This window comes from Haemaphysalis longicornis, unplaced genomic scaffold (assembly GCF_048455015.1).
Source record: "Haemaphysalis longicornis isolate Haplotype H1 unplaced genomic scaffold, Haemaphysalis longicornis Haplotype H1 scaffold_5, whole genome shotgun sequence".
Lineage (NCBI taxonomy): Eukaryota > Metazoa > Arthropoda > Arachnida > Ixodida > Ixodidae > Haemaphysalis > Haemaphysalis longicornis.
The window spans coordinates 168,828,403-168,849,317 of record NW_027526385.1 but is presented as its reverse complement, the minus strand read 5'-3'; positions in this window follow the sequence as shown (position 1 = coordinate 168,849,317).

The window sequence follows — 20,915 nt, the reverse complement described above, 5'->3', positions numbered from 1 at the left end:
AGAGAAAAACCTTGGGACTGGTTTCTCTAGCAACGTGATTGATTTAAGATGCAAGTGCCATCAGAAAGTGCAGATATTCAGGATAAAAAGGAGCAATAAAAAATCGCCTCCAATCCCCGCTTTGAAGGGGATTGGAAAGCAACGTTTTGAACGACCCCCCAACAATTCCACATCCGATGTCACTTGAATTCACACACGTGGCTCTACAAAGAGGGAAATCACAGATTCTGCTATCCGTAACCTGGAATTAGGGGGTGCGGCATCCCGAACGCCGCAGCGTCGTAGGCCACTGCCGCGCTGGAGCGGCGGACGCCGCAACTAGCCCGGCCGTGAGTAAGGAGAAAGAAAACGGAAAGGAGCGTCTTTCGAAGGCTGAGGAACCTAGCCATGCTGAAGTGCTAGCTCCGCACTACACCACTGCGTGACACAACAGCAGACACCGAACAAAATCGGGAATGCGAGCTAAGGGATTCCCATTCATGCAGATTTAAACTAAACAGTTTTTAAGTGTGAGAATTGCAAGAAAGAGGGAACTTTTATAATCGCTAATTATCATAACCAGTCGCTCTATTCATCATTAGTAATACCTGTAAAAAATGAATTGGTATTCAGCAGTATAAAAAACGCAGTCCCATTAGTGACAAGCAGTTCGGAAATGGTGGCGTTTCTGGAATTGCCAGATGTCTGTAAGCGGCCTCTATCTTTCGTTTTCGCTCTCTGCAAACCAGTCCTTCAAGTATCTTTGCTGTACGACCACTTAATTCCATCGGGTCCGGGTTTCCCAGGAGGTTCTGTCGAAAAATTTCATGAAGCCGCGCGAAGCGCGCAATCGACGCGAAGCTCCGTCAAAACAGGCCCAACACCGTCGCTTAAGCAGATGACAAACCCGAAGTAAGGGTCCCGCCGACGCGTCCGCCGGGGTGAGAACGGCGTACGCTGGGTAATAGAACCCTATCGCCACGCCATCTACACTGTGCCAAGTGAGTGAAAAACGCCCTACTCCGCCCAAGCCACGTTGAGAGTTTCTTGTCCCGCACGCCACGAAAGAACCGTTGGTTGGTAGAGGTAGGAACCCTTACTTTAAACGGCCTTCTGGGGAACAAAGTGTTTTGACCCAACAAGCAGTGGTAAACTCGTCGGTTCAAGAATTAACGTCTACGCAAAGGATCAACTCAGCGGCTGCTCAGCCACGCAACCCTTCTACCCTGCGGTGCAGAAGAAGCCGCGTTATCATCGGTGGGAGTAGAAGTAGCGAGGTCCCCGACCCTGCTTGCCTCTACGGACATCAATGACGTTTCCTGCGAACTGGACTGATTTCTAATCACGGAATGCAAGCGCAGCGTGAAACTTGTAGCCATCTTCGCACGGGGGAGGATGTTGAAAAAGATGACGCCTCGCTTCCCTCGTGGCCATCATCATATTAAGCCTACTCTAGTAAAAGCACTCAGCAGAACGGGTATAGCGGGTCGCCCCTTTTTTCACATTCTGTGCAAAATAACTAATTTTGAGAGCATCTATAACTGTACCAAAGCCTAGCGTGATAAAGAATATGGGCTTTAAGTATTCTAGTACTGAATAAAAAGCGACGGCGAAGCAGAATAACAGTTAAAGTAACGAAAGCTTGTGAAACTTCCCTGTAGCAGATAAACCCCATACTGTATATTGTTGAGTTAACGTAAATAAAACGAAATGGAGCTGCAAAACTTTTTGTTGGACTGCCACATAAAGACGAAGGTTATTACCGAGGCGTGCGAATATCGGCTCTCTCGACCTAGTGAAAACTCTATCCCAAAAACTTGGAATGAAATGGCGAGCAAAACACGCCAACGAATCCTGGTGTCGGAGCGGAAACTGTTGCTTTTCAAACAGGGAAAAACCAACAACACAAATTTTGGCCAGTTCCACGCCTGTGAAGTCTTCTCAAACTGTTCCGCTGTTTTCACCACCCTGGCGCCCACCTCCCGCCTCGGCGGGGGTCACTCGCAGCACCACTCTCTGCGATACATACATACTCGAAGCTTAACCACGCACGTTTGGTAGTTTATTGGTGCATATATGTAGTGTGATAGTGCGCCGAGTGCCCCAGCGGACTTGACGGCCATCCAACGGTCTCGGGAGTACTTCTGGGCCCGCGGTAAGTATTCAAAGGTTGCAGGCCCGCGGTGAGCGCGTACAGCCAAAGGCGTACGTCCTCAACAGCCGTCTAGTGCGGGATCTAGGCCCAAGCGCTAGGGCACGCGGTGCATGGGTAGTCTAGTACTAGTATGATGATGTACGGAAATATTTTGTTTGACTACGGGACTGGTATCTGGCGGCTTTGGCATGCTGGCGGCCATCCCCAGCAAATTCGTGGGTCGCCCACAACGCCACTCACCGCGGTATATGAAGAAGGTCGCCCATAAGGACATGGTAGTTTATAGATCCATGTATAGGAGGTTAACGTGCACCGCATGCCCTGGCGCATCCGCCTAGATTACGCACTGGACGCCTGTTGATGCGGTGGAGCCATCTGTCGTCCCAGCACGGTATCTTTGTCTGGCGTGGCTCGCATTTTTAACGCACATTGCGTGCGCCTAAACATTTCCGTCATTAAAGCAAATGTATACCGCCGAAGCAAACGCATATCGCTTCTCGCGTTGTAGCTATGTGACCTTATGAATGTATTTACATGCGCGGGGCGTTGCAACACCAACATTCCAGTGTGTGCACTATCGGAACATGGACACCCCGAATGTAGCACGCCTTTAAAAATGTACTGTTGACATCAAGCACGTACGTCCCATCACTTGTAGGTACCGCTTCGTTAGAATAGTTATGAATCAGGAGTATTTTAGGGATCGGTATTCGGAATAAAATATGTATGGTTATGTATGTGCCTTTTTTGGGAATCACCGCCGTCAGGGTACAGGAGAAGTTAAATGTTCTGACATCTTTCCCCTTACCCCTTTTTTCCTCTGTTGTTTTATGAGAATCGTCTGTGGTTATCCACTTTCCCAAAATGGAATGGCTTGTTACATAGTTTACGAGAGTGAATTTTATTCTTTTCATTACTTGTTCATTTTTCAATTTGCATAGGCAAGCGTAACATTCTTTCACATTCTCTGCAAGCTTGTGACAGAAATTTTGTAATATTTTAAGAGGCATATCTAGATTATACTAAACGTGCAGTTGGGAATAAATTGTCGCAAGGATGTCTGTCTGTACAGCTTGGCTATGCGCCGAAGCAGCTATCGCATGCAGGTCTCCAATCATGACCATTTAGGAAATGACCAAGGATACAAAGAGAAAGGGGATTCTTGGTGTTGGGCTCCCAATAGAAAGTTTCCATTTGGCGAGAGCTGTCTCGATCTTGTGAAATAAACCCGCGTTGATCATACTTAACCATAAGAGTATTCTCCTTAACGATGTCGACTTTTTTTATTAGTTGGTGCCATTTCTTCTTTTGTCTACCTGTAACATTTGCGTTTTCTGTATTATATTGGGAACACTTTGAACAAAACCAAGGTTTGCATGACAAAGCCTGAGTTTATAAAAGGAGTTGTTCATATTTCGCCCCAACTAAATTTCCCGGTGTGTGCTAGGAGATACTTTTACCTTAAAATTTAGGATTTTGATGCTCTCGAAATACTAACGCGCCAAAATTCAAGAAAACCTCTCAGCTCCCTAAGATCACATCCGCCTAAATGCTTTTTAGTCTTGGACATCATAGCACCGTTACTGAGCTCATTAAAAGACGTCTCTCAAGCCAAAATCTCCAAAGCACTTAACATTCACTGGGCATGCTTTCCTGAGATCGCATCACCAATCCCCATATTCTAGACCGTAAACATTTTCCTCATCATTGGCGACAACACAATACAGGGCAACATACACAGCCTATGCAACCACACCTCCGCAAGGCTTGCATCTAATTTGTAGCCAAGCACACCAAAGGGAATATGACAAACGCCACGTTTCTTTCATTGCTGCGAGCCATTATTCAACCCATCTAGACCTCTTGTCCTGGTCCCTATTCGGCACATGATCGTCACATGAGAATACCTCAATACCGTCTCCACCTGGACAGTCAAAGAATTCGCTGTAGTGTGAAAAATTACTTTTCCTGTCGCCCGCTCTACTCAACCTAATAAAACACAAAAACTGGGAACTATTCCTAGTTGCACACACACAACAAAATAGTTTCTCTCATTCAAACTGGCTACACCACCTTTGTCCAAACCAGCACCCCGCAGAATGCAAACTTTTCAATGTCTTTAGAAGAGTATTCATGCAATTATCCCTCATACCTCACGGCGAAGCCAAGTATTAAGAGAGGACGTGTAGATAACGGAGTATTATTGTGAATCACCATTTGTACAATTAGTGTCTATGTTTGACTAATTGTTTTATTTCGAGCATGTTTTGTTTAGGAGCCTTTTGTCATACCTCATAATTATAGTATACTTTCCTGAAGAGAATTAAAAGTAAGCGAAATTTACGCTAGGAAGTCTTTTAATACGACAATACACTACCTGAATAGAAGAGCGTGGGCAGCCGCGATAGTTTTGAGGTGCAGTACTTCCTAATAAAGTAGCGGCTTGTGGTTCCCCGGTATAGCACGCGACCGCCCGCTTACCTAACAAGCGCTCGTGTGAGCACTTCACTCCATGGGCTGTTCAGAATGCGTTATTCTACTGTTTTGTCCGTAAACACAGTGTCAAACAGTACTCAGACAAGGCTCTCCCAAATCAACATGCTGCATTCGCGCCGCTCCTTTGTAGGACCTTGCGCCACGTTTCTCCTGCTGAGAAAGATGTGCTAACGCCAAGGCTCTACGAGGCAACGTTGAACAATCATAGCATATCCAGAAAAATATGCTCAAGCTAGTGGAGATACAACTGCCAGTTTGTGTCTCAAAGCAATATTGCTCCACATCTTGCGATCTGAATTTTTTCGAGAACTTCTGGAACCAAGGGGGCCTTGTATGTGCCCGCTCACTGGTCGTTGACCCCCGGGAAGCCGAGAATATGCCTATGCGTCTGCGTAGCGAAGCCGTTCTCGTTGAACCAGCCGTTGAGCGTTTATGACCTCATTAGGGGTGTTGTGAAGCGCTAGTTCTTCATAACGTTCGGTCGGACCGTTTATCGGGATACGTAGGGCGTGCTCGAGGGCAAATCTGTTGAGGGATTGAATTTTGAGTTTATCTATTTTGAGGCGTACGAAAGGGGTGACGTACGTTTTCCTACTGATGTTGAAGACCTTAAATAATCGCATGAGATTACCCTCCTTTATACCATGATGCAAGTTAGAGATTCGCGGTTTTAGTTCAGTGGTCTGATGCACGCTTTTTTTTGGGAGTGCGTGGATGGTCTTTGACTTGTGTTCATTGGATGTATGCAGACACCGAGAACTCTTATTGTGGACACCGTAGGAATGGGTAGCGTTTCGTTAGCGAAAATCCCCACATCCTGAGTGTTTGGGTATACGTCTACCCGTACTAGTGGATCTGTGGAGCAACAGTTCGCCCTGTGCGAGGAGCAGTTGGTGTCCAGGATCCGTAATTATCGCTCGACCGGCTCAATGCCCTGTACTAAGATATCCTCTATATGCCCGTCACTGCCTCCGCTCACCCAAAACATGATATCGTCCGCATAAGGGCTCCGTTGGGGGCATTGATCTGGTCTAGTATTTCTACAAATCCTATCACGGCTTTGTTACAAAAACGGAGATTGGGGGCATTGGTCTGGTCTAGTATTTCGAGAAGTCTTATCACGGCTTTGTTACAAAAACGGAGATTGGACTGAACCATGCGGGGTCCCCCTGCTCCCAAGCTCGATTACATGGGAGTGGAGTTCTCCTACAGCTAGAGTAGCCGCGCTTGTGCAGGGTAAGTTTCTGACTTAGTTTTACATTCGTTTCACAAGACCGAGGCTGCCAAGGTTGTCAAGAATTACCAAATGTTGTACGTTGTTTAAATGCTTGGTTTAATATATGCCGAATATGGCTCTGATATCTTGAGGTGAACGCTGTTCCAGGTCAATGACGTCATGTTTGGGACGGAGCAGGATATCCTGCTTTGAAAGACATGTACCCGGTCCACAATCTGCAACACAGAGGGGCAGAGGTGAAAGCACTGAGCAACCGATTCCGAAATTCGGAGGACGTGGTATACGTCGAAGTGGCCAATTAGCCTGGTCGCGGCGTCATTGGCGTGGCGATGGTAAATTGGCCGGGGAATTCCATCAGCTAAGACCACGCGATCGATAAAGAGATAGTTGAAGAGACGGCTATTGCCTTGCCCATGAAGGCTTCAACACGAACGGAATACGTCATGAGCGCCTCAAAGTCTGTTATTACAAATTACACCATAGTGCGCCCCTCCTTAGAGGCGTCTGCAATTGTAAGGACTTCACTTTACAATTTGCAGCGGTGTGGCAATAAATGTCTAAAATGGGCACGAGCACAGTCAGGCCTGGCTGAGAAGCAATGCAGAAACGATGACGCTCTCAGATTTTCTGACTGAGCTGGTGCCACCGGACACGCCTAATCGCTTCCCTGTTTGAGCAGGGATCGGCTGGTGTCCTACAGGGACGTAATGTTTCACTACAGGCTTGAGCGGGCACGCTGCGTCCCAGCTCACCCTATCTGAAGGAAATTGCAATCCGTGGCTTGAAGACTTCTCCAAACAAACCATAACCCAACCCCGTTGCGCAAAGTCACCGTTACCCCGGCACAGATTCTGGTGGCCTCCCCACAGGTCACGGCGTTGGGTCCAACATTGCTAGTATAGAGCAATGAGAGACCCTATTGTTCACGTGCGAACCAGCGGATGAAGACAGGGGCCTTCAGCTGGCCGCAGACGCTGCTTGAGCAGAAGGGCTCCTGCGCGACGTCTGCAATTACTGGCTGTAATACCATAAAGTTGTTCCGGTCTCAGTCTCTCTCTCTCTCTCTCTCAAGAACGTGCGAGAGATACTGGACGTCACTGGGAGCCAATCATATTTTGGTGATTTTGTCTTCCCCAAAGAAATATTGTGGCAGCGCTCCTAGTCGTAGGTAGCTAATGTACCATTTTTTGATACCCTCATTATCATGCTTCTGAAGGCGCGAACGAGGGCACAATGATACAATTCAGTTTGAGTCTTCAGGATTTAGGGCGTACACGAGCGACATTTGCGAACGATCACGGCTCACTATACTTAAAAATGTAGTCCATAGAAGGAGCGATTAATTTTAGTACTCGTCCTCTTCCAGGAACATGCCACCATGTTTCGTGTCACAATGAGGAACGGGGTCAACTACCAGACCAAATGATGTACATTTTATGTACAAAATTATATACAGGATATATATATGTAGGACAACTAGACCAGCCCAAAGCGGACAGTAGAAAACGCTTGCTGAGGTTTACTAGGCTCGCGGGACTCTCCCAGCAAAGTAAACGATGTAGGACAGAAAAACACCCCTTCGTCTCGCTTATACTAACCAAAATAGCCTAGGTGAGGGCAGGGAAATTTGTAAAAAGAAACTAGCAATTGTGAGTCACGCATTGCGCGCGAGCTGAGTTCGGCACCATATTCGCGCGAGTGGTGCGCTACACGAAACTACGCGCTGCGGCCCAACCAAAAAATTAGCAGTGGATTAGCTCGCCGATGTCAGGATATACGTAGAGTGAGCTGAGGTTCCGCTGGTTATTATCAGCTTTTTGTTGTCTAGGGAACGCCTTGCTATATGTAAACTCCCAATGATACCTCTTCGCATGCGCGCTAAATAAGAGGCGCTATCAAGCGGCAGCGGCGCAGCGTCAGTCTTGGCTACTGCGCAACGCAGGCGCACAGCTGGGCACGCGCCGGCGACATTGCGTCTGCCGGGCTATGACGTCACGCCTCTGGAATGCGCTGACCGATGAGGCGCGCGTGGCGGCGGCGTCTCCGGCCGGCCAGCTGTGCTCCGTGTGACGTCACTGCTCCTCGCGCATGCTCAGCTCGGCTGTCCAGGAGCCACGCGAAACTGATCAACCTCGGCCAGTGTACTGACGCTACAAAAGGACTTAAAATGACCCGCGCGTTTTGCCACCGCAGCCGCAGACGCTCGCTTCTGCGCTCACTGGGCGATGAGGTAGCTTAATTGTCGGGGGACCCTTTGGCGGGTGTTGACATCAAAAGATTTCTGTTGAAAGCAGGCACAGGCAGTACAACGAGCTCAGTGGTAAAGCCTGACGCCTCCCACAAAAGATAAATTTAACCCACTAGAATAAATGACTTTACTCAAAAAAGGGTTTCAGCGCACAGCCATCAAGTCAGGGACCCACTCAGACTAATATAAAAACATTCGGAGCAGCCGGCCCACCAAACACACATGTCCTGCGACAAAACATAAAAAGGAAACCCAGACAATATAAAAACCACAAGCCGTGAACACCCCGGAAAAGGAAGAGCTCTTATGGAAGTACGACACTAGCGTCGAAATGTTCGGTTCCGCTGCATCTATCATGCGTGTACACGCAAACACTGTTGAGAAAAATTCAAAGAAGTTTGCCCTCACCCGCAAGACCTGAATGGCGAAGCTGTTGTATGTTGACATTGCGGGACACATAGCAAAGTTTTAGGATCGTTGTTTGTTTGCATAGACGCGGTGCTAGTAAAAGTCGTAATATTCATCGAAAAGGTCGTCGTCTTCTTCGCGCCAAATGGAGGATGCAAAGCCAACCTAAGCATTGTAGGCTTCCACAAGCTCTTCGTCAGCGACTCGAGGCAGCGGTGGCGGATCTGCATGAAGTCTCGGGTAGGATTGGTATGCTCGTAGCCATGTGTCCACTTATCCATAGAGACTTCAAGAGAATGCGGCGACCGTGCTCTCTTTTCCGACACAGGGTGTATTTTCATAATTAGCAGGAGCGCAGGAGTGTTTTTTATATCTAGGGTAGCCCTTGACCACAGCACCCCCTTTTTTTGTTTGCTAAAGCTACTGCGCAGCTGGAGGGATTGGCGGTCGCCGCGAGGAGCTCGCTAACGAGCGCTGGGCATTTTCGCGCTCTTCGGGGTTCTTGACAGTTTCTATTTTTTGGTGAAGTTGTAGGGGCCAGACTCGGTTGGGTGCGTTATCTACACAACCGTAATCCACAGCCAGTGTAGACTCCAACGGGGTATCACCTCCAGAGGCACGTTCGCTAGCCGTCACAGGCACCACTACCTTAAGCGACGTCGAGAGAGAGGCATTCCCAACAGTGCCACCTACAGACGTCGGGACACTATCGCAAGGGCGGCCTGCCAAGCAAGACACGTCCTCTACGATATCGGCTGCTCGACGCAGCGAAAGTCTTCTGCTTCGCACGATGATGAAACATCGAGTCAGCACCTGGGCGGCCGCTCGTTCTGGCCAGTCCTACGTAACCTGAATAAATGTAGAAGGCCACAACGCACACAACCGAGTCTGCCCCTTCAAAACCATTGCGCGTGCTAGGGACGTTCCGCGGTAGCGGTGGCGTATGTGGGCAAGACCGTTCGCATCATCTTGGTATTTTGTCCTGCGATACCGCAATTACAGCTTCTAAAGCAGCTCCGCTGTTAAAAAAAGGGCAGTCAAGCCCGTCGGCACATGACTGTTTATCGCACCACCCACCCATCCACCAACTTACCCGCCTACCCACACACGCACACACACTAACACACACACACACTCACGTACGCACATACACACACGCATTCACTCACGCACACACACACTCAAGCGCCCACACACCCACACTCACGCACACATACTCTCACGCACTCCCGCACACACACTCCCGCACACACACACTCAAGTGCACACACACCCACACTCACGCACACATACTCTCACGCACTCCTGCACACACACTCACGCATGCACACACACTGACGCCCACATTCACGCACTCCTGCACACACACTCACGCATGCACACACACTGACGCCCACATTCACGCACACGCACACACGTACACACACGCACACTCACGCACACACACTCAGGCATGCACGCACACTCACGCACCCACACACACTCGCGCACACACACACTCATACATGAACGCAGACACACGCACACGCACATACACACACTCACGCACACACACGCGCACACAATCACCTAAACGCACACACTCACACACGCACACACTCACGCACCCGGACACTCACCTACACACACACTCACGCTCACGCACACAGAATCACGCACACGCACACGCACAAACAAACACACTCACAGATGCCAGCACACTCACATGCTCACGTATCTCCACACCCTCACGGACACAGACACAATCACACACACTCACGCACACACACTCGGGCACATACATACACACTCACGCATGCGCAAACATGCACACACACTCACACACGCACCCACTCAAGCACAGAACCACTCTTACTCACACACGCACACACGCACGCACACGCACACTCATGCTCACGCACACACACACTCACGCATACACACACACAGACCCACGCGCACCCTCATGCACACACACACTCACCTGCCTACACACACTCACGCACAAACACACTCACGCCACACACACACTCACCCGCGCCCACACACACTCACCCGCACCCACACACACTCACGTGCACACTCGCACACACACACACACACAAACACTCACGCACACGCCCGCACTCACGGACACACTCACACTCAAGCACACACACACACTCCCGCACACACACACTCACACACACACACACACACACTCACACACTCCCACACACACACACTCGCGCATGCACGCACACTCGCGCAAGCACGCACACTCACGCACGCATTCAGGCACACACACTCACTTACGCACACGCACACACACGCTCACGCACACACACACCCTCACGCACACACAAGCACTCACACACACAACCACACACTCACGCACTCACATACCCGCACTCAAGAATGCGCGAATACTAACGAACACGCGCACACTCACGCACACGCACTCTCTCACACACTCTCTCTCTCTCTCACACACACACACTCATGCATGCACGCACAGTCACGCACACACTAATACACACACTCAGGCACACACTCACGCACACACACTCCCGCCCACAATCACGCACACGTACATAATCACGCACACACATACTCACGCACAAACTCACACACGCATGCCTGCACGCACACTCACACACACAAATACACACACTCCCGTACACAATCACGCACACGAACACACTCACTCAAGCACACACACTCGCGCGCACACTCACGCACATGCGCACACACAAACACACACTCACGCACACACACAGACACACTCACGCATGCGCGCACACTCACACGCTCACCTGCACAGACAGTCGCGCACATACACATGCACACACTCACGCATGCACACGCACACTCACACACACACACAGACTGACGCACTGACGCACACACTCACGCACACTCACGCACACACACTCACGCACACTCACGCGCACACACAGTCATGCACACACACAGACCCACGCACACGCACACCCTCACGCACACACAAACACACTCACGCACGCACACACTCACGTACACACACATACTCACGCAAACACACACACTCACACACACACACCCGCACACACGCACAGGCACTTCACGCAGACACACTCACGCACACACACACCCACACTCTCAAGCACACACACATAATCACGCCACACTCACGCACACTTGCACACGCACACACGCCACACCCATGCAAACGCACGAATGATTCACAGGAACTCGCTATGCCAATTGGGGTTGGTCTTGGTAGGCATTAGCATTCGCATGCTTGCTGGCCTGGCGGCGCTCGATGGTTGCGTTTTAACGGTGTACCGCTGGACACAGCGGGTTACCTATTCCCCCTGGTGTGCGCTGCTTGTCAGGCAGGAGTGTGGGTTGATCGGTGACCACCTCTACTTGTGCGCTAAGAAACCACGTATGAAACTTTTTAACGTCCAAATGATTGAAAATGCTTCCCGTTTTATGTTACCCCAACGCTTCGCTGTTGGCGTGAACCGATGACAAAATAAAGCGGTCGGCACCTCAGAGCCGCCGCCAGATACTTGCGCCAAACAGGTGCCTGCGCAGCAGCGGACGCATCCGTGGACAGCAAGAAAGGTTTTCCAGATTCTGTTGGCGAGAGAGACAGCCTTAAAGGGCTTGTTTCGGAGACCTGAATGGCTTGTCAGCTTCACTGCTCCGGGGTATTTGAGCCAGAACCCTTTCGCCTGTCCACAGATTCAACGGCGGCGGGACGTCTAAGTGCGCCTTGCTACATTGTTGCGATGGTAGCCAGAAAGGCCTAGGGGTCTTCATAACCCCATCATGGTCGTTTGTGCTTGCAGACTCTAGTCGCTTCTAGCTTTGCGGGGTCCGGTATGCGTCTGCTGGAACTAACACCATGACGCAAGTGGCAGATTGACCACTCAGCCAGATGGTGTTTTGCTAAGTTCACGTGCAGCCCTGCTGCCTGCAAATTAGAAAACACCCTGTGAATGGGCTCGATGCATTCTTCGAGTGTCCCACTGAGCACTGCTATGAAACCAGGTATCCGCACGAGTGGTTTTCGTGACCCGACAGCAGGTCATGGTTCTCTTGAAAGTTGTCGCCATATTTTTAAGTCCAAACGGCATGCCCTTGCACGCGAAACGACTTAGCTGCGAAACGAAGACCATTGCAACCTGAGAATTGGTAGTCAGCGTTACCTGCCATAGCCTTAGGTCAATGAGCGTGACAAGGATGTACTTCGCCGATTGATGTACTTCTCGCTAATGCACTTCGCCGATCCTACGCGCAATATGAACTCCAGCGGGAAGCCCATAGGAAAGGCGTCGGTTTCCGTTACCGTAGTAAACCCGCGGTAACCAGTACATACACTCTAAAAATTCTGGGGAGTATTTGAAGACTTCAATAGCATTGTACCCTGAGAGCGTTGGCGCACTCCCCTCGAAAGCTGAGGGGAGTTGGATGCATTGTTTGCGCCAAATGAGAAGGAAGAGCAAAACTAACCGCGTACTCTTCTCGGGTGATGTGGTGTTTAGCCCCAGTTCCAGTCATGCTCTAGTGAACAGTGCACCTGCGTATCGCCTTCCTATCTCCACTAGGAAGAGTAAAATTGAAATTTCATTCTTGTTCAGTGCGGGAGTAAGCATGACGATGAACTCCTGCCATTCATGAGCACCAATTCATCAGAGATATTTTATTTGCTTACGTAGGTATTATACAATGCAGTTGTATGAAAAAGCACTTGATTACTTCCGCCCCGCGTTCCAAGCGTGCAAGCTTCAAAATCGTCGCATGATTGCACGCAGCGTTCAGTGACATAAATGAAACAAGCTTGAAGAAACTCAAAAACCTCAAGTCTCGATTTTTTTTTCATGGAGTTGTTATCGACATTTAAAAAGTTATCACACCTGGCATCATAAAAGGTGCGCACCGGTTTTACCAGAGCTTCCGGCAAATTCAACTAAAGTTTGCCTGGCACCTTGCATACCAAACTGGCATGCGTGCGCAAGATGTCGGTGGCGATCTCGACAATCTCCTGCGTCTATGGAGAAAACCGACACACGCGGTGTAGGCACCAAGACCGGGTGGTCGACTGACCGACCAGGTGAGACTGTGATGTCCCGCCAACGCGAAATACAAAGCTGCGCTGTGTAAACAATGTTTTAGGCACGAGGTGGACTTTCAAACAGTCACTTTATGCAACATGGGAAGTTGGATCTCTCCTTATCGTTATTCTTGCTTCGACAAAGTAGGAAGCGTGCTCTCTTACTGCCTGCATACGTGTGCGTCAGCGCTAGATTATTAACACGCGAGAAAGCCGTGTATATTCGTTCGTTCGTTCGTGCGTGAGTGCGTGCGTGCGTGCGTGGCACGACGAACATCACAGAGGCGGCGGTGGGGAGGCGGATACCGGAACTATGTACACTATGTAGTGATGCGCGCGCAATTGCCCGTAGGGCATAGGCACCATTAACGCCTTAAAATTTGGATCTCTCGCTGCTATGACGACCTGGATTTATCTACCGGACGACAAATTGCTGTCGACAAGTAGAGGTAAGTGAGTAGTTGACCTCGTCTTCTTGTCTTATGTATTTCACGAAGCAGAGTTGCTCTCTAACTTCAGTCCGCGTAAGCAGTTAGCCGTAACGTTTTCGTGACCTATTTTGGCTATTGCGTAGATTTGAGGGGCGGCTTTTGTACCTGTGAGCAAACAGCATCAATTGCACCATCTCAATCCTTTTGTTTTATGAGGTGTTGGTAGTTTTATGAGGTGTTGGTATCCTAGCCGGATGTTTCTGCTAGCCGAATATTTTCGCAGGTATGAAGCATGATCGCGCGAAAAGTGGCAGCGCTATCGTGTACTTTAACTCGGCGGCCAGGTTTAGTTTGGCTGTCGTGCAGTGGCTGTAGATTGGTGCACAGCTCCAAAGAATTGTGTACAAATAGGTTGCATGAAATGCGTGCCTGTGGCGCATGGCGGACACTGAAATTACAATTATTTCAGTGATCATCGTGCGTGGAGCATCAGAGTGAAATGCACCGCATACATGTTTCCAGCGTTTCGATTGAGGGCCGACGGACGGAAACGGGACTTTTGGGGGCGTACGCCCTGCACTGCTAAGCGTTAAGTACATGCATCTACGACGATGAGTGACGCAAAAAACATCCGTCAGTTTATACGTGAAACAGGTATTCTGGGCGGCACAGAGAAGCGAACAATCTAATCACAGGTCGGTGGCGACTGCAACACGCGGGTCCGCGACTTCGCTGCGTTTTCCCGGCTATAAGCAGTCCAGAAGCGCGCGGCAGGGACGAGCTAAGATGACGGGGACATTGGCGACAATGCAAACCTTTTTTGGCCTATCGCTGTCGCCCACACTTTCTATTCTTCCTACATACAGTCGAAAACTTTAGACAGTTAACACGGAAGTGCGTGCCGCTCAATACATGCAGAGCGCACTGGTGAGAGGCTCACGTGCCCTCGCAGATTGTGCGGTTGGCCGGCGCACCAAGGTAAATGTAACTGGTAGCGAAGCCGGGAAGCAAAGGGGGAAGACTGCGCGGTAGCTAATGCCGAAATTCTAAGAATAGTTTTTATATTCCATGGTGCGAGTATCCACAGTTATCACCTACAGGCATAAATCGTGTCGGTCAGGTCGCGCTTGGGCTACTGCATTTTAATGTTTGCAGAAGCCCAAGCGTGACCTGACCAGGCGGAATAGTGTGCATAGCCAAGGGCAGACAATCAGAAAATCTTATATCCTTGCAAGATGCGTGTAGGGCCCGTGAGTCATAAGCTTTGCTACTACTTTTGAATGAGCCCACGCTTTATATTTAGTGACAATCCAAACATTGAGTTAAGGGATGAGCGAAAAGACAATTTAATTATTGCATACACGAGCAAAAAGGAATTGCCCTGCTTCCGCCCGCGGTCGCTGCCCTGGTGGTAACAGGTAAGCAGAAACGGGCTGGTGGCTTCTGCGAGTTGATGGTTCGTGAGAGTTTACACGCAGGGCTGCTGAGCTGTGTACGCTGAAAAGCTCCACAGCGATGTTTCGATCCTACTGCCAGGAACGTGCCGAAGTTTGATGACTAGCGGCCGAAGGGGACAGCTGGAACCGAAACCAGGCTTCGCTGCCCGCGCTCAGAGCTTCGAAAAATCTGTCACTCGGCGTGCAGACACCGGCTTTGTTTTTTGCAACATTAAGGACAGTCACCGGGCCAACACTGCTACGGGTGGCTATCCTCTTTCTGACAGCCGGGTGGAGGCCTGTACGACAGCGCCGTCGATGGTCCCCGGGCCTACATGACGAGGGCCACCATCTTGTCGTCCCAACTGGTCCTTCTTTTGTTCTCCTTTCACAGTGCAGCTTTGTCTTGTGCAAGCGCTACGCCACTGGTTCAACAGACTGGCCTTACTTTGCGCCGGCCTTTCACCAAACTAACTCCTCTTCAGAATTGTTGTTAGTAATGCTACTGTACAACTATTCTACCCTCTTAAGTGAAGGAAAATTCCAGTAAGTATCAGAGACATGGTCTCAAAACTAATATACAGTAATCCCTCGTTATAACGAAGTCAGCGGGACGGCGAAAATTTCATTATAAGCGGTGTTTAGATGTAAGCGAGCACCCGAAAAAAGCTAAAGCAGTTGTGCTTTAATTGCACCACAGCTGAAAATAATCAAAACACAAGTATATCTTGAAGCAAAGCTTTATTCAAGTAAGAAGAGGCAGTGAGCTTCAGCTGTTTCAAGTTCTTGCCGGTCGCAAGCAACCCCTGCTCCTATTTGACATAGAAATGAATGAGGCTGTGGTCGCCGCCCATAAGAGTGGTAGTGGCTGCAGCGAATTTACAGGACGGCGTGCGGGCGTCACGGAACGGTATGCGAGTGTCGCGCTAGAAAGCGCTGCATGTCGGAAGTTGTGTTTGTTGCGCTCAAAAAAACGATTAACTCATTTTGGGTGCACAGCGCATTCATGAAAACTGGCCAGTTTCGTCCTAGGGGCTTTGCATGATCTATGGGAAATTTTTTTCCCGAGGTGTCCAGCAGCGAGGTTTGCAAAGAACAAATTTTTCGGCGCTCATTGTCGACGACACTGCTAATTCTACGGCTCCACTATCGTTGTTCGCGCAGCGTCGCGCCTCCGCAATTGACCAATGTCTAGCAACAAAGTTCATTGACCCTACCCCGCATTCGGACCATTTGTCTGAAGTCGGATGGCGCGAATCGAACATGACCGACTCGAGAAAATCGCCGGGAAACGACCATCTTGCGTTGACCCACGATTTTGGCAACCTGACTCCCCGCTGGGTCGCCGCCAATTGGCCATGCCTCCGCTCGCCACTTCGCTCTAAGCGGGTCAAGCTCTCCATGCACTTCCTGTATTGCGGCTTAAAATGCATGCATTTGGGTGGGCACCAAAATAAATTTCGAGTGAAGCGATGTTTCTAGTAAAGCGATTTCGTGAAAACGAGGGATTACTGTATCTAGCAAATTCACACAACACGGTCACTATCTGCAAGTTTTTTCAAGCGAAAACCAGTTGAAGCACCAAACTACAAACAAGTCACCATGAAACGTTCGCACGGGAATTGAAACATTTCAAGGAGATCCCTCCAGCTATCCAAAAAGTTCTGTTACGGGTTTGCAGTAAACTGTTGTGAGCTAACGAACTGGAAATTCCACAACATATTCTGCTTAGGTGCGCGACCGGAACAAACGGAAGCGTATGAAGCTATATACGATATTATTGCCGTAGCCGGAGATGGTTATTCTAAGCCATATTTTCGCGCGCATGCTTGCGTACATGCCGAAATAGCCTACGATTGACTGGAAAATTCTTCGCCTCTTTTCCTTCTGGCACCATGAACATCTGCTGTGAAGGCACTGTGGTTTCCTTTTCTGCGCCTCAGCAGCACGGTGTTTGGGTTCAAACAACCCGATAGGAGGTGGGCTGTGTTGAGATGTGGTAAACCTATAACCTCTTTTTGCGCCTCTGTGGCTTTCTCCTCCGTTTCAGTCTGCTTTTAGGCGTTTCCTCCAATGCTTGAGTGGAGGAGTTTTACGCTTAGTGGCACTTGGCGCTGAAGGGCGGATAGCACTGGTTATTCCTGCGTATATGCTACTCAATTGTACACTCCTACGGACCAATGAGCTCATCAGGTTGGAGCAATATATCACGTTTGTTTTTTTTGGCTGAACTTCAGAAAACACCGCGCCTCGCTATGGTTAAAAGATTAACGCGCTCTCAATGTTGGGATACGCGGTAATTCTGAGCACAGAGATACGTTTTCACGGCCGAATACACTGCAGTCTTTTGCGGCTTTTTCATTTCCGCGATAGCCTTTGTGAGTACGAAAGTCTCCTTGATGGTTCGGAGTGTTCCTGCAGTCATGACTTCCGGGCCGTTGCTCGAATGCATTAAAATGAGCGAACAGTATGACTCGTCTGCCTCAGGACCTCCAGCACTTTCGCTATGTCTCTCACGTTGTAGTACATCAAAATGGCAAGTATCAGCTCTACAGAACTAAGTGAAGGGTAGCAGACTCACATCTTAAAAGAATATTGCCCATACCTCGTAGTGAGTGTTTTATTCTATTTGCGTTCTTGTAGACCACATATGACCTTTTCGGCAAGAGACCTGCTATTTTAAGATTCACTTTGTGCAGACAATAATATATTAGCCGTGTGACTGGGTTTGAAACCTGTTATATGTGGAGGGCAGTGAGAAATGTCATCAGGATAAACAAGGTGCGCGCGAAATTTTAGGGCGTGGTTTGATTGTTTAGAGCACCTAGCCTCTTTTCTATGGTCGTATTTCTTCTGCGATTCCATGATACATTTTTCCGATGCATTTTCAATCACAGATCGATCTGCGCAACGTCACCGAGCCTCCCTGCCAACGGCTATTATCCCTTTCAGCTTTAACTCCTCCCTATTCAACTAGTTGCGAAGTGTGGCACCTGCCAGTCTCAAGTATTGTCCAGCTTTTAATATTGTTTTTCCGGACCAACAAAATACATGTTTCAATATTTGCGTGACAGAAAGACTAATAGCAGCCGAACTCCTCTCTCCGATTGATGAACACAAGTACTGGAAGGTTCACCACTTTTTGTTATGAAGGGATGAGCCGAATTGCGCAGAGAGTGTTGAGCCAGCGGTCTGCTTCTCGACGAACACACGCATTATATTCAGGAGACAATCCAAACGGTCAGAACAGGAAAAAAAAAGGCTACTTGTATTACCCACACACGCTAAATCGGCCCGCTGTGGCTGTCAGTTAACTGTCAAGCGGAAACAGCTTGTTGGCTTCGGCGATTCGATTGCCGGTGACACCCTTTCCGCATGGCTCGGCACGCAGATGAGCTCACACCGGCATAATGGCTTCACTGCGGTGAACTCGGTTGTGGCAAATGGTTGGCGGTGGGAAGACAGTGCTTGTGCTTTCGCCTAAACGAGGCCTCACTGTACTCGTTGGGCCAACCGCGGGTGGTGCCGGAGGGGTCAGTGACAGTTGCAGGGCCTACAATGCGAAGGGTAGCCGTCGTCTCGTTAACAGCCGGGTAGTGTCTTTGACAGTAACGCCGGCGATGCTTAACGGGCCTACACCGCGAGTGTCACCCTCATGCTACCGCCTATTCTGAACTGCTTTTTTTTCTTTCTTGCGTCTTTTTGTTGTGCCAGCACTACGCCACCGCGGCGGCAGATTGGCCAGTAGTATTCAGTGGAGCTTTAATACAATAAAATTATTAAAACATCGATGGTTGTTTGTAGCACCTTTATGGTTGTTTGTAGAGATTGTACAAGTTGTGAGATCTGTTTAAAACATCTTTTACACATAAAATATTTTTGTACAAATAGTAGCACAAGTATGTCTTTTGCTGGTTATATGAGTATATGTATATTCCAGATATTGCCCAAAGCAGGTCGGCCGAATTCAATGCAGCTGCAATTTTTTTTCGCACACTTCGGTGGTCGTAAAAACAGTGGCTCAGTAAGCATCACGTACACGTTTCAGTATCCGTCAAAGACATTTTATGCACCATGATACCTCTAATAAACTGCGAGAAATGTCTAATGTGACAGTTTTAACAATAAATTTGAAACAATGGTTGCATATATTTGAATACGCTTCGTATATAGTCACCTCGTATAATTTGTGTTCACCTGAACAACATTTAATTTTCTGAAATGTATTAAGTCGTCATGTGTCAAGGGCACCACCGAGAAGGCATGCATTAAAACACACCGAGAGAGGAAAAACAAAGACCAAAGAAACAAAAAATTCGAAGCGCGCGTCAGGAATGAACCAATAAACGAACCCTGTGCCTAAACACCGAGGCTTCCTGACCCAATATGGTAGCGTACTGGCCAGCCAATCTGAGAACACCGCCTAGAAGAAAGTGGCGTGATGACCAAATATGGACATCAACAGGCAAGGAGCCACTCAGAGTGTGCCCAATCAAGCCCAGAGGGGTTAAAAGCGGGGTGCACATGGTGAAGCAATCCGGTGCAGAACAAGGAGGCAGAAGTAGCACGTGAGGAACGAGCCAGGGGGACGCGGTGAGGCCAACCATGCCATCCGAGTCTCGAGTCTGGGCAGGAGCGCGCCAACTTGGCATTGGCTACTGCGACCTAGGCGCTCAATGAACCTGTGTTTTGATGGCCCCAGCGGCATCGGTCGGGCGCCAGCTGTTCAACCTCCACGCTCCGTCGACTTTCGCAACGACGGCCCAGAAAGGCTACGTTCATGCCAAGACCAAGCTGGGACCACAGCAACCGCGGCTAGCATGGGGTAGTGACCGAGGATACATGTCCGCACGCGCGGAGCCCACTCCGCCCGAGGAACGACTGCGCACCTCAAACGCCGGCATCCACACGAGACGACGACGGTTACCACCGAGTCGCGGCTACGCAACGGGTGCCACATGGCAGCGACGAGACCAGGGTAGGCCGATTTAATAGGGATGAAGCCGTAGGACACCACTAGTGAGTTGTGGTGGTAGAGATATCACCTAGGAGGTGATACAATCAGTGTATTGAAACTAATGGTGTAGGACGTTATTGTAGAGACTTTTGGATTGCATTTTGGGACGTTTAGTTAAGGTTTTGATGGGCTATTGGTTGTGTTTAATTTATTTCTTGAGTGGTTTGCTTACGGGGTTTTCCGAGTGTGCAATAAATGTTGGTTGTGTTATAACCAACAACGGCTTTTCTGCACCAATCTCTCGGAGCTCGTAAGAACGCCCTCACCGTCCAACACGTGACAGTACACGTACGCCTAATGTACGCCCTATGAAATAAAAGAGAATTTCATTGGTAAAATTAGGAACATTCATCGTGAAATATGACAGGCATGCGACCCTTTAAATGGTGATATTTTGTTTTGTTCCCATTCAGAAAAGTACGTATGCATGAGTAAAAAGGGCCCCT